The 15000-nt window shown below is 45.6% G+C and overlaps 1 pseudogene; it reads left to right on the top strand.

Moving 5' to 3' along the window:
* LOC128461451 (voltage-dependent calcium channel gamma-7 subunit-like) overlaps nucleotides 1-3140 on the top strand; it is a 3746-nt pseudogene extending 606 nt beyond the window's left edge.
* The last annotated feature ends 11860 nt before the right edge of the window (nucleotides 3141-15000 follow it).

Below are 15000 nucleotides of genomic sequence, written 5' to 3'. Positions count from 1 at the left end.
GCAATTTAGCTGAATACACTCGAGCATTTGCAGCTACACACAAACTGCTGGTAACACAAACACATACACACACACACACACTCACACTCACACACACACACACACACACACACACTGCGTAGGAGCCGTCATCCTGCATCAATATTCATAAATGTTAATAGCCTGAGGGCAGCAGCTCCATCGCAGCACAGTGTGTGTGTGTGTGTGTGTGTGGGGGGGGGGGGGGCTCCACTCCTCCTTCTCGATCTTCCTCTTCTTCTCTTTCATCCCTCTCTTCTTCACTTGTCTCCTCTCTCTCTCTCTCTCTCTTTCTGTCCTCTACTTTAATCTTGTCTCCTGTTCTTTCGACTTTTATCTTTGGTTCGTTAATTGTCTCCTATCCTCTTCCTCCCCCTCCTCCTCATCCTCTTCCTCCTCCTCCTCTTCCTCACTTCTGTCCTTTCACCTTATCTCTGCTTTCTCTTTTCCTCCTCTTCCCTGTCGTCATCTTCCTCTTCTCTTCTCTCCTCTTCTCTCTGTCTCACTCAAATCTACTTCTTTCTTCTCTTCTCCTCATCAGCTGTCTCTCCTCTTCTCATCTCCTCTGTTCTCTGTTTTTCCTCCTCTCTTCATTGTCTTTCACAGGTTTTCCTCTTTTTATGTCCTCTACACTTCTATCTTCTATCTTCTCATCTTTTCCTTCTCTAATCATCTGTCTCCCTCCTTCTTTCCCTCTGTTTTCTCATCCTCTTCTCATCGCTCTGTCCTCCCTGGTGTTGTCTCCTCGCTGTAAAAACATTTGATTAAGAACATTATGATTTAAACGTCTTGTTTCCCTCCATCTCTCACACACACACACACACAGACACACACAGTCTCAACTTTCAGGGCTGGTGCAGCGATGATGTTTTGCATGAATAGTGAATGAGCTGTGAACGCTCTGCGGGTGCGGGGGTGAAAACATGAATACATTTTTGATAATTGTTCATTTCCCCCGAGGAGCACCAAGCCTTTTTGTCAACTCTGCAAAATGATTGTGAATTTATTCGAATACACACACGCACAGACACACACACACACAGACACACACTGAAGGATCGAGCTGACTCTGTTGTTTCACTAAAGCTTCTCCAGTTCGTTTGGATTCTTGTGATAAAACTGATTTTTAGTTTTCATGGTTGAATTCTCGATCTTGCAGTTTTTCCCTCAGACGCCCTCAGAACCTAATTATCTGTTTGACTCTGTCAGAAACTATAACCAGAGCTGTTTACGAGCAGGATGTTAATAATATCACTTTTATATTCTGCACAGTTTGAGAACCTAATGGCCCCGGTGGGCGATTTGTCTTCATCATCCACCTCTGCTGCTTCTTCAGATTCATCCAATATGAGAAGGAACATAAAATCATCACATGAGAGAGAAATAAAGCAGCAGAGGAAAACTGGTTGAGTAATGAAACCCGTGAGGAGCACGAGGCAGAACAAACCTCCTCTGGATCAGAAAAGTTTATGAACTTATTAAAATATTTGTTAAACTCCTTTTGGATCCAGAGGGTTTTTCTGTCTTTTTAATGTCATGTGACTCAATCAGTGTTTTATATCTTATTACTAAAGAGTCGTTTAATAACCGGAACATGTTGCTGCACAGTGTGTGAGGAAAGAACATGGAGCTACTTTAGATTTATACAGAATCAGATTTTTATGATTTCAAATCTCAAAGAGAATTAGAACAGAACAATTTGGGTCCTGATACAGATATTAGAGAGTAGAAATATACAATACTGAAATATCAGCTGAGCTAAGATGTCATTATAAAACCAGTATGACTAAGAAAGGTATTTGAGACTTTTTGATTTACACTTTAACAATCTACTACATAATATTAATAATATTAATAATATTAATAATATTAATAATAATAGTAATAGTATAACAATATAAGTGCATATGAAGCGAGAAAATCATAGAAAAGAGGTAAAAGAACAACTTTAAAAACAATTCATAAAAAATGTCTCTACAAGTTTAAGGCGACACAACATCCAAACCACTATAACTATATAAAAACTATAAATATAAAGAAAACACAAATACAACATAAATAAAGAACATAAATTAAAAACATGGAAACATCTTTTCTACATTGTTTATCGTGTCAAATTCTGATTGTCTCATGTGGACGAGTTGATCTGATGTGTGTGTCTGTGTGTCTCATGTGGACGATCTGATGTGTGTGTGTCTGTGTGTCTCATGTGGACGATCTGATGTGTGTGTGTCTGTGTGTCTCACGTGGACGATCTGATGTGTGTGTCTGTGTCTCATGTGGACGATCTGATGTGTGTGTCTGTGTGTCATGTGGACGATCTGATGTGTGTGTCTGTGTGTCATGTGGACGATCTGATGTGTGTGTCTGTGTGTCATGTGGACGATCTGATGTGTGTGTCTGTGTGTGTCTGTGTGTGTCACGTGGACGATCTGATGTGTGTGTCTGTGTGTGTCTGTGTGTGTCTGTTTGTCTCATGTGGACGAGTGGATCTAATGTGTGTGTCTGTGTGTCTCATGTGGACGATCTGATGTGTGTGTCTGTGTGTCTCACGTGGACGATCTGATGTGTGTGTCTGTGTGTGTCTGTGTGTGTCCAGGGCGCGGGGGTCATGTCCGTCTACCTCTTCATGAAGCGCTACGCGGAGGAGGAGCTGTACCGACCCCACCCGGCTCTCTACCGCCCCCGCATGTCCGACTGCAGCGACTACAGCGGGCAGTTCCTCCACCCGGACTCGTGGCCTCCTCCTCAGCGCGGCCGCAGCGCCTCCGACGTCTCCTCCGACATCTCCATCCAGCTCAACGAGACTCCGCCCCCTCAGGCGCCTCCCAAGGGCGGCAGCACCTCCCACCCGACGCCCTCCTCCTCCGGGCCTTCGTCGGCGACCAGCTACCAGCTCCAGCAGGCCTCCTCCTCCTCCACCTCCTCCTCCTATCCACACCCCCTGCACCCGGGCTCCACCCTGCCCAGGTCCTCCCACGCCCACGCCCACGGCCACGGTCACCCGCACCCCCCACCCCAGTGGGCCCCCGCCCCAGTCCCTGCCCATGGGGGTGCCACCCGCCGCCGTGCTTCCCCCCCGCTATCACACGCACATGCGGATGAGCGCCTCGCCGTGCTAGACACAGGGAAGGGTAACACAAAGGGGGGGGGGGGGGGGGGGGGGGTAGAGCGATCAAACATCACAAGACAACACACACACACACACACATTGTGTTCCTTCACAGTGTGGGAGGAGGGTAAGTGCATGAAGGAGGGGGGGGAGGAGGAGGGAGGGAGGGGAGTCAGGTGGGCGGAGGTCTGACTCACCGAGACGGAGAAGGACATTCAGCAGAACCTTTAATGCTCTGAGGGGGGGGGGGGGCATGGGAGGAGACAGGGACAGAATAATGAGCAGGGTCCTGTCCAGACTCTGTCCAATCACAGACAGGACGGACTGAAGACACGCCCCCTGCTCCTCTGTCAGAAGTGATAATTTTATCGTAGGTTTGTTTTTTCCACGAACTCGATCGAGAAGCTTCGTGACTTTCTACAGAAACGATTCTTCAGCACCTGGAGAACATCTGGAGAACATCTGGAGAACATCTGGAGAACATCTGGAGAACATCTGGACCCACAGTTCAATCTCTATGTATTTTAACTTTAACGCTTATGAACATTAGTTTTACGGAGCAACTCTAAAAAGTAGCTTGAGGAAAGAAACATTTGCTTCACTTCCGTAAACGTTGTCCGTGGAAATCTGAGTTTCAAAGTGAACTTTCCACAGTGATAGAAAACGTCTCTATTATATTCTATATTCTATAAGTATTGCTCACACTGTTTGACTTTGTTACCGTGACCTTCAGCCACGACTCCTCAGCTGTGAATTCAAATAGAGATTTATACTTATATAGAAACTCTTCTTCTTCCCTCTCTCTCCGACCTTCTGGCTGATTCCACGTTAATCAATCGTCCGTCGTGGTTTGTAAATATTAACGTAAGTTTTAGGTGTTTTAGCTCAAGACTTTTCTAAGCTGTTTGTATTTCGAGGGCGAAGCTTCGGGATGAAAGTTAAAACATTTTGTGGATGAAACACGAGGACGGACGAGAGACTTTCCTTATTTTTAAAAGAAAAGGAACCTCCGAGGGAAGGAGGTCCCCGGTGGTACGATCCACCGGTGGTACGATCCAATCGGATGCCCTGGACTCTAGGTGCTGTGTATATGATGATAATAATCTGATCAGATGAGATGGAGCAGACGTCTGAGAGATGGATTCAGATTCTGTTCCTTTTGAATCAGAAAATGAAAGAACGCTGGTGGAAAGGTTTTTTCTCATCACCTCGATTCCTGCTCAGTGTCGACCGACTTGAAATGGAACGCTCCCCGGTTTCATGGAGACATGGACGCTGTGAGTCGAGCTGCACTTTGATAAACATGAGCTTCCATGGGGAGCAGGCTGGAAACCTGAGGAGCCGACGGCCTTGAATTCCAATTTACAGCCTGTTTTAATCTATTATTAATGTGATGTAGCTTCGCTTCCTCTGAACAGAAGAACTTCACCTTCCACTGCATCCAGACTGTCAATGTTTAGAAAAGAGGAAATATCAGAAAATGTATCAAATGTGTTTTTGTGTTAACGAAGCTCCGGAAATCATCCAACAAATTGTGTTAACAATCAGTAACTTTGTCTTATTTGAATTCAACTTTCCTCAAACGTTGCACCAACACAAAGATGGACGACGTGTCTCCACACGTTGAACAAATATGAAGCTAAAACTATCTTGGACAAGGAGCCGCCATCTTGGACTTCTGACGTCATGAGGAGTCAGAGTCTGTCCTCAGCCAATCACGAGTAAGTCTCACCTGTCAATCACGCAGTTCACCCGGTTTCTAACTGACATGGAGGAGGCGGAGTTTAAGACCAGTTCTGCAGCCATAAATCAAACCTGATGATTTGGCTTCACTTTCAGGGGCCGACGTGTCGTCCATCTTGTTTTAGTCTCATATAAACCAGTAGGAAGTTCTTCTCTTATTTAGGATTAAAGCTCTTTGACTAAACAATGAACAACAGCCACAAGTCAAACGTACAAATGTTATTTAGATTTTTACACAGAAAAGAAAAACAGGTTTTTCAGTTTGACTCCCGATGAAGTTCGGATGTTGCACAGCGACGAACTTAAGTTTTTATTTTGCTCTTGTTTTTTAAGCGTTTTATCGATCGTACCCAGCAGAGGGCGCCGTTTGTAGCCGTTTCTAGTCCCGTGGGGGGGGGGGGGGGGGGGGGGGGTACAAAAGAAAACCGCGTAGCAAAGCAGCTGCGATGTTAGCATCTTCCATGAATATCTGCTCTGTGAAAATGAAAACATAAAATCCTTTATTAGCCGACAGCTTCCGCTAGGTGTTTATTTAAATATTGAAAGCTGAGCTCTGTGTCGTGAGCTCTCACTCGAGACTCGTTCATGTAGCCGACGTCTTCCTGAGACGAGTGGACGAGCTTTTCTAATCGTTCAGCTCCGACTGTGACCTGCGTGTAGATATCCCACACGCGTGTTCACGCTGTAACGAGTAGAGAACATTCAAGTTGACATCTTAGCTTCTTTTGACTGGACACATGTTTGTTTCCATCACTTTGCAGGAGTGAGGTTTTTATCTGCAGCCGTGTGTTCGTTAACTTTAATACCAATAAAGCTTTGCCTGGTCCCAGATCACTCTCTGCTCCTTTTCTCTATATTATTATTATTATTATTATTTGATCTGCTCATTTAACACACTCATGGGAAAGTTGTGCTTTGGTTGGAGACAGAATCTATAAAACAATTTAAAATGAACAGTTAAAAATGTCATGTATTAATTTGAAGTGATGTGAAGGCAGTAAAGGTCTCTCTCCTCTGATGGAAGGTGCTGCAGGTGTTTTCAGAAGAGAGACGTCTCCTCAGGTCAGAAGCTGAAGGTCTCTGCTGCAGACGAGCTGACGTCCTGACTGACCTCAGAGCTGCTGCTAGTTAACCAGGTTAACGAGGGATTCAGCTCAGACTTCAGTTCTGTGGCTGCTCGTTGGTGTTCAGGAGGTTTGAGGAGCAAACTGAGCTGCTGCTGAGATCCTCTGCTCCAATTTAATTATTCTCCACATTATTACACCTCTGTGATTTCAGGCAACTCGCCCGACACCAATTATAAAGTTTGCAGTGACGTCTGTCTGCGGCGGTGAGCTGGTCAGCTGGTCCCAGTTCAGTTATTCAGAGACACTGGGACACACAGAGGACAGTAGAGGTTAAACAACACAGAGTCCATCAGCAGTTCTAAGGAGATTTTAAAAACTCACCTATTTGGTAAATGTTGCACGTTGATGACACAGAGAAAAGTGAGTGAAACACAGAAACACAAGTTTGGAAGTTTCTGAACTTTGGAAGGAAAGTGTCACTTTTATGAAACTCTGGTTCATTTAATAAACCTGTCGAGGTTTGGTTCAGTTCTGATGTTTCAGACGTCTCTTCATTAATCTGCAGTTTGCTCTTCTTCTTCACTTCATCTCTCAGTGTTTGTCTTTCTGCTGGACATTGATTTCCTTCTGTCTGTCTTCACTACTCTGTCCATCCTCTGAACACACACACACACACACACACAGAAACACAGACACACACACACACACACAGACACACACACCTCCCTCCCTGTTCCTTATTAAACCTGTGAGGAGCGTCTGGTTCTCTCTGTTCTCATCCTTCTCTCCTTCATTTCATCTTTCCTCCACATCAACTACACAATTATATGAAAACACTTAATTTAAAGAAAACTGATTTACTTACATCCAATCTACTCCTCTCTCTCTCACCCCCCCTCACTCTCTCCATTTCTCTCTCTCTCTCTCTCGCTCTCTCCTAAAGATAATTCAGCTCCTTATCAATCGAAATAATAATCTTTTTGCATTAACGACGTGACCGCGCGTCAATCCCGGCCGGTGCACGGCGTGCTCGGAGCTGTGCAGGAGCGCGCACCACGTGCACTGCGCGTGAACACGTTGCACTTCGGTGAAATCACCCGGGACCGCGCGTCGCTTTGTGAAGAGAACCCGTGAGAAGAGGATGTTCAAGGTAAGATTCGATTTAAATGAAAAACAAGACGAAACACAACAAATCCACTTGATGGACTTTGTTCGTTTCTTCTGTCTTTTGTTAGAGAACAGCTGTAAAGATATTAAACTTTATTGTAAAACACAGTTATTCTGTGATTTACAATAAAAAAAACTGAAGCTAAACAATAAGAAACACTCTGAGGATCACAGGAGAATGTGTATATGTATGTGTGTGTGTGTGTATATGTATATGTATGTGTGTGTTTATATATATGTGTGTTGTATACAGTAGAGGCTGAGCTGCAGCAGGACTCTGGTTTATTGATTGTGACTGAAGGACGTAACTGATCCTGGATCCTGCTCCTCGACTTTCTCTCTGGATTCTGTCTGTGATTTAATCGTCTCTTTCTAAACGTCTCTTTTACTTTATTCCTGCAAACCTAAGAACTAACATGATGTAACTTTATTAAACAGGATGTTCCTCTCATTCAGTTTTTATAGGCAACATATTTCTGCAAAAGTGAAACTCACTGCTCCATCAACATGTTTCTCAAATAAGAGAAAGAAAATCACCAGTACCAGTTTGCTCTGGATTATATCAACGATATATAATATAATAATATTCCTCTAAAAACAGCTGTGACCCTAAAGGGAACACGTGTGACAGTTTTATTCAAATCTACACAAACACGATAAGTCTAACTTCAGGTGCGTGTTTCCCATGATGCCTCAGGGGACTTTGTTTGTGATGGTTTTTCTCTCATGGTCACCACCTCTCCAGTGAGCTCCTCCCCACAGGTCCTGCTGCTGCTGCTCTGTATTCAGGCCGCGGCTCCTGATGCAGAGCAGAGCTGATCCGTCCTTGAACCTTCATCCCCTGTGTTGTGTGTTTGTGTTTGTGTGTTTGTGTAGCCGCTGGCGAGGCCTTACAGCTGCTGTTGCTCCATGAGCTGCTGCAGGAGCATGAATCTGAGAGCAGCTATCTGACTAATGCACGGAGCAGCTGCAGTTCCTCTAATCACCATCGGATGGAGCATTCAGTCAAATCTCAGAATGTTATTCTGTGGTTTTTAGAGCTTATTTCATTTATTTCAAATCAAATCCTGTCAAAGTTTATTTATACATCACATTTCAAACAACGTCTCCAAAGTGCTGAACGAGCTCCAAGCGAAAATAAAGTAGACAACTGGAGGTGACGTATAAAATCCAAAAAGCAACAGAATGACAAACATCCTAAATAATTGAGAGTGAAAGGTTAAAACTGTGAAAGATGAAATCAAGATCGGCTTTAAGAATCGATTTCAATGTTTCTCTGATAAACAGGTCGATGTTCCAGAGATTAGCTCCAGAGCCACTGCAGAGGCAAAGTGTCACATCTGCTGTTTGAGAGTAAATCAGTTTATAGATGCAGCTCTTTACTAATGTATTCAACGTTTGAAGGGATTTGTTCTATCACTCATTTAAATAGTATTAATCAAGTCTCTGGAGATTTGTCAGAATTAAAACGTTTCCTTAAAACTCAAAGCTCCGGCTCCCGGCGTCAGTTAGAGAAGCTGAACGGTGAGACTCTGGAGATGAGGCAGATCCAGCTGTCACTCAGGCCTGTCAATCATTGTGTCATCATTTATCTTTGGGTACAAACATGAACATTCACGTTTCAGTTAATTGACGTTTATGAACTAGACTCTTATTGAGCTGTGTTGATCTCTGAGCAGGAAGTCAAGCTTCAGAGTTTCAGGAACCTGAGAGACGTCAGAGCTTTGTCTCTGATACACGAGCACATTTCACTCTTTCACTCTGTCACTCTTTCACTCTTTCACTCTTTCACTCTTTCACCAGGACATTTTAAAAGTTTTCCAGCGTCTCATCGACTACAAACCACTTGGAGCAATGTGATATTGTGTCTCCTGGCCCGTGGGGGGTGGAGGTGTCGGAGACTTGGAGCCAGCGTTGGTGTTTAGCTCTGAAACGTTGATTCATCACTTTCTGTTCCTGTTACTGACGACTGGTCTCATGTGGAGACCGGACTCTGAGTTCACTGTGGATTTAAATTCAGAGGAGTGAAATGGACGGCTCTGTTTTATCTGTAAGATTCTAGAAGACGTGAAACTAAATGAACGAGTGGACGTCTTTCTCTGTAACACCGATCACATCCCTCCAGAGTCTTCTCAGGTGTAACCCTCTGCTTTTAGAAAGAGGAAACAAGTGACACATCCCCAGATAGACCCACTAACTACCTGGAGCTAAAGTCCATCATGTTCCTGAACGGTCTGGTTTCCTGGTGAGGAACTGATTCTGGATTCTCGTGTTGAACCTGTTCAGATTCTTCCTGCAGCAGCTCCAGAGTTAATGTTTCATCAGAGAGGAGACGGCTGCAGGATCCAGATGTCACACCTTCTCTCTGCTCGTCTCCCAGCAGCAGGTCATCATGTTCTCTGCTGTTATTGTAATGTAGTGTTGTTTGTGTGTGTTTGTGTGTGTGTGTGTGTGTGTGTGTGTGTGTGTATGTGTGTGTGTGTGTGTGTGTAATCACTCTGCTTCTATCAGCTCTGATTTGCTAAATTGCCTTCATTATCATCGGGCCTCTTTCAGACGGGTCCTGTCTGTCCTCAGGCTGCTTCTGTCTCCAGGTTCTCATGTAGATGATGTTTCCACAGATCCAACCAGTGACCAGTGAATCGTTAAATGAAACCAGTGCTGAGCGTCTACTGGTTATTCAGAGTGTTGACTCCACTTGTCTCTGTGCAGAGTTTCAGCAGCTGAAGGACTCGTTGTGTTCCAGATGATAAACGTCGTGTATCACGGATTTATTTCCATGTTTTTTTGTCAGCGGGACATAAAGAACTGTCTCATTCAGGGGTTTGACGTGTGACGCCGTGTCCCCTGTGGACGGACGTGTCTCTCCGTCCTCTGGCTGTGATGGGAAGCAGCTCGGCCCCCCCGCTGGGCTGCTGCTGATTCCTCTCCTGGGGATTCTGGATGTCCTGTAATAAAAATCTGAAAAAGAAACCGTCAGACCCTGTGTGGAGCTGACGGGGGGGGGGGGGGGGGGGAGCCGCAGCATCACAGCTGTTCTGCTGCTGAGACGCCTTCGAGCAAGGCATCAACTTCCCACTGGGGTGTTTCAGCCTGTAGTTGACTGCTGGTGCTGAACGTGATCATCTCACCAGCAGGAGGAAAGTCTGAGGAACATGATGAGTCACTGTCGTCTCAGTGTGAACGTTCACACACACGTGTGCGTCCTGAACATGTGTGTGTGTGTGTGTCGGGCTCGTCATGTATGACATCCAGGATGGAATCACACACACACATCTTTTTAAATCTCAGTAGAATCCTCTGAGCTGTTACATCCACCACTCACACTCACACTCACACACAAACACACACAAACACACACACACTCACACTCTCCACCATGGACTTTGGAATTCACTGTTGCCATGGCAATGAGATGGAGCACGCTCTCTCGCATCGCCTGTATTCTCTCTCTCTCTCTCTCTCTCTCTCTCTCTCTCTCTCTCTCTCTCTCTCTCTCTCTGGAGGCAAAGCAGCTTCTGTTGTTTCACAGCCGACAGCATCAGGTTTTAAACGTTTGTTTGTTTTTCCAGCGACGTTTCATCTTCCTCTTCCTCTTCCTCTTCATCTTCCTCTTCATCTTCATCATCATCTTCCTCTTCCTCTTCACGTTGAGAACATGTTTGCATGAGAAGCTTCTGCAGGAGCGTCTCCTGGTTTCAAGACTCCTGTCACGTCTGTTAATCAAATCCGTCCTCTGTCTCCTCCTCTCACTCTTTCCTGTCTCTCTCCTCATCTTCTCCTTGTCCTTATCTACTTTCTCTCTTTCTCTCTTTTTCTCTCACTCTCTTTCTCTCTTTCTCTCTTTCTCTCTCACTCTCTTTCTCTCTCCCTCCCAACCCTCCGCCTCTGTCTTTCTTCTCTCAGGAGCCACTGCCATGACAATTCACTGAGAGGAGAGGACGCCAAGTGAAGTCTCCCCTGCTCGCTGGGAAAGGAGGGAAGGGTTGCTCAAGGTAAAGACACCAGAGGGAAGAGTGGAAGAAGAGGAGGAGGAGGAGGAGGAAAGAAGAGAGAAAGAAGAGATAAGAAGAGAGGGAGCGGCGGCGGAGCGAGGGAAGGGGTGAGAAAGCGGAGGATAAGCGGTGGATGGAGGCAGCTCAGACCGGGGAGCGCTCTTCACCAACGAAGAAGAAGATCAGCAGCAGCAGGGGGGAGAGGAGATGGAGGCGAAAGGCAGAAACATGCCCCCAGGTAACACACACAGACACACACACAGACACACACACACACAGACACACACACACACACAGGTCGATGTGGTCTCACAAACACAAACAACCAGGTGCACGTGTGGATTTGTGTCACACAGATTCAGACACATGCACATTAGATCGAAAGAATTCAAACACACAAACAAGCACCGAGAGGAAGGAAACCACCCTTATGTGCACACACACACACACACACACACACACACACACACATACACACACACTGGACTAAAGATGTGCACAGAGGGCAATGTGTTGTGGCATTTGTGTAACAGAGCTTCATGTTTGCTCTGTGTGGATCGGGGGGGCTGAAGTGTTGACACATGACGACTCCAGAGAATTCAGGGAACAAGCTGCAAAAAAATATATATATATATATCAATGTTGAATTCATCAACGTCACTTCATCACGTTTTATTTACCTTCACTTGTGGCAACAGATTTATATTTTTTCTCACTGATGCAGAAAGTGGTTGATGGAAATGATTCTTCATCGATGTCGTCCAATCAGGACGCAGAACAGTGAGGATACGTGGGGTTGTGTCACCTCTTGTCTGCGGAAACGAAAATTGTCGTTTAAAAAAACAACAAATTGTCTAATTTTTCACTACATCCATCAAATGCCGTCTTTCAAAAGTGTTTGGACGTTTTAACGATTTCAAAATTTGTGCTGCAAACATTTCGACTGCAGCTCGAACCCACCTGGACAAAAAGTTTTATTTTGAAGGAACATGACACATTTGAAGGATAGACAAGTAGGATATTGTACGTTTTGTATTGATGATGAATTTGATTGATTGTCAGACACAATTATGATTATTGGTGTTAAACTATTCAAACAACATGGACTCGGCTAATATAAGATTTGAAATCCAACATACTTTTTAATAAACTTCTGTTGGAACATGTAGACAAACAGAAACCTAAAGTCCAGTGATAACAACTAAAACATGTCAATTAATCAATCATCAGTTTAGTTTAGCAGCTCGTTAAGAGGCTTAAGATACTTTACTAATATACACAAATATATATATGGAAGCATTTTACTGCTATTTCATATTCATGCTTTCATGCAAGCAGCAGATTCCTTGAATCATATGAAATCAATCAGAACTGAGATGATGGATATTTGTTTTTGCGACAGGAATAAAGATTTTGCAAGTGGGAAAAATAAGTTTAAATGTTTATGAGACATAAACATTTCATCTACCTCGATGTTATTTAAAAACATTAAAGAAAAAGACCAGATGATTTGAGTGAAGCTGTTCCCCGAGCACCCCCCCCCCCCCCCCCCTGTGATGGTGACGCCTCTCTGGGAATCACCTCATCTAGCATATCCCAGCAGACGACTCACTGGGAGGCTCACTGGGAGGGTCACTGGGAGGGTCACTGGGAGGGCCGGAGGACCAGTGGTCGCTGTTATTTTGGGATATGCGTTGCCATGGAAACACCCTGCAGGCCTCTTGAATTAGCACTTTTCAAAACCGGTGATGTCCCCCCCCCCCCCCCCCCCCCCCCCCGGTGATCGGTTGAATTAAGATGAGATATGAACAGTGAGAAATATACGTTCACATCCTGAACATATTTTCATGGTTATTATTAAAAAGGTTGAAATCTTAATATTTAAATGGTTATATATAAACATGTAGCCCCCCCCCCCCACATGTTTTATTCCCTATAAATCTCAGTTTACCTCTTCGTCCTTCTATCTGTTCACCTCCGTCTCTTCCTCCTCTTCTTCTCTCTCCCTCCTCTCCGTCGCTCATCCTCCACTTTTGCCCTCGTCGCCTCCACCCACCTGTTTTTATTCCCGTCTTCAGAAACCTCCATCCCTCTGTCCCTCCGTCCCTCCGTCCCTCCGTCCCTCTGTCCCTCTGTCCCTCCATCCCTCCGTCCCTCTGTCCCTCTGTCCCTCCGTCCCTCCGTCCCTCCGTCCCTCTGTCTCTCCGTCCCTCCGTCCCTCTGTCCCTCCATCCCTCCATCCCTCCGTCCCTCCGTCCCTCTGTCCCTCTGTCCCTCCGTCCCTCTGTCCCTCCGTCCCTCCGTCCCTCCGTCCCTCTGTCCCTCTGTCCCTCCGTCCCTCTGTCCCTCCGTCCCTCCGTCCCTCCGTCCCTCCGTCTCTCTGTCCCTCCGTCCCTCCGTCCCTCCGTCCCTCTGTCCCTCTGTCCCTCCGTCCCTCTGTCTCTCTGTCCCTCCGTCCTGCTGCTCTGACGTTTCCCCTCTCGTGTCGTCTTCACTTCATTTTTACAGTTTATTTCCTGCAGCTGCTTTTTATTCATCCTATTTTGGACTCGGAAGATAATTTCCGTGCATATCTGTAACATTCAGTTGATTACGCATCTTGAATCTCTCTGAATCTAAATGTCTTTATAACGTCTGTGAAAATATAGAATAAGACATCTTCAAACTTTATTTCAGTTTTAATATTTAGGGGGAAACACACAGACTTGACAGAGGAAGATGTTTTCCTCCCGTGTCTCCCAGCGGTCCGTCCTCCCCCCTCCCAGTTTGTTGTTTTATATTTCGGTTGATGCAGCGGGGGAGGGGGGGGGGGGGTTGGCTGTTTGTTCCTCTGCCGGCTGCCAACATCTCTTTACTGCTTCAGGCTGTGTACGTTGTTTTTTATTATTATTATTAAAAACCGCTCCAGTGTGCTCACCCAGAATATAATGGAAAGATTCAAACCCTGTGAGCGGCTCCAGCACTGCAGGGGGCCGGGGGGGGGGGGGGGGGGGGACACTCGTTCTATTAATACATCAATAATTGACAGTTCAGTCTTTAAATCGTGTTCAAACAATATGATGCTTAAGTGGGAACATTAATTTCTCTGAAGAAGTCGTGAACTCATTGAAGTCTGTGTAAACTCCGAGTGGAGGATCAAGATGGTGGACGTACTGGTTGGGGATCAGTGAAGAATGATAAAGATCACATTCATGGAACCAGAGTCCGTCTGGGTTTAAACATCTGGATCCTCAGAACCTTCACGATACACGACCTCAGGGTATCCTCTGTTCTCTGGTCAGATCTTAGCTTCCTGCCACGCCCGGCGATGGTGTGGTGCGAGCGGGGGATCCAGGTGCTGCTGACCACCATGGGGGCCTTCGCCGCCTTCGCCCTGATGACCGTGGCCATCGGGACGGACTACTGGCTGTACGCCCGCGCCTTCATCTGCAACAGCACGGCCAACTCGTCCCAGGAGGACTCCAACAACAAGGACAAGAAGGACCCCGGGGCCCTCACCCACTCGGGCCTCTGGAGGATCTGCTGCCTGGAAGGTACCGGGGGGGGGGGTGTGAAGCTGTGGAGACCTGGGGTCCGATGTGTGTTTCTATCATGCTGTCATTTCAAATCTGCTATTCACTGGTGCCCCCCCCCCCCTGTCCTCTGTTCTCCATTGTTTTCCCACTGATTATGGAGACACATATAATCACATCCTGGTTTATGTTGATTATTGTTTTGAGGTCAGTTATTAACTGAGTCCTCGTCGTGGTTGGATTCAAAGTTTCTCTTTCTTAACCCGATCTCGTTACTAAACATTTATAAAATATAATAAAGCTGTCGTCTATAGGATGAATTCATCATCAGCTTCTTTAATCACTTTCTAATTAAGTTTACAGTCGGAGGATATTTGTGTTTGTTG

The sequence above is a fragment of the Pleuronectes platessa genome, chromosome 18, assembly GCF_947347685.1.
Source record: "Pleuronectes platessa chromosome 18, fPlePla1.1, whole genome shotgun sequence".
NCBI classification, from domain to species: Eukaryota; Metazoa; Chordata; class Actinopteri; order Pleuronectiformes; family Pleuronectidae; genus Pleuronectes; species Pleuronectes platessa.
The sequence above is the reverse complement of the archived record's forward strand: the minus strand, read 5'-3'. Positions and strand labels throughout refer to the sequence as shown.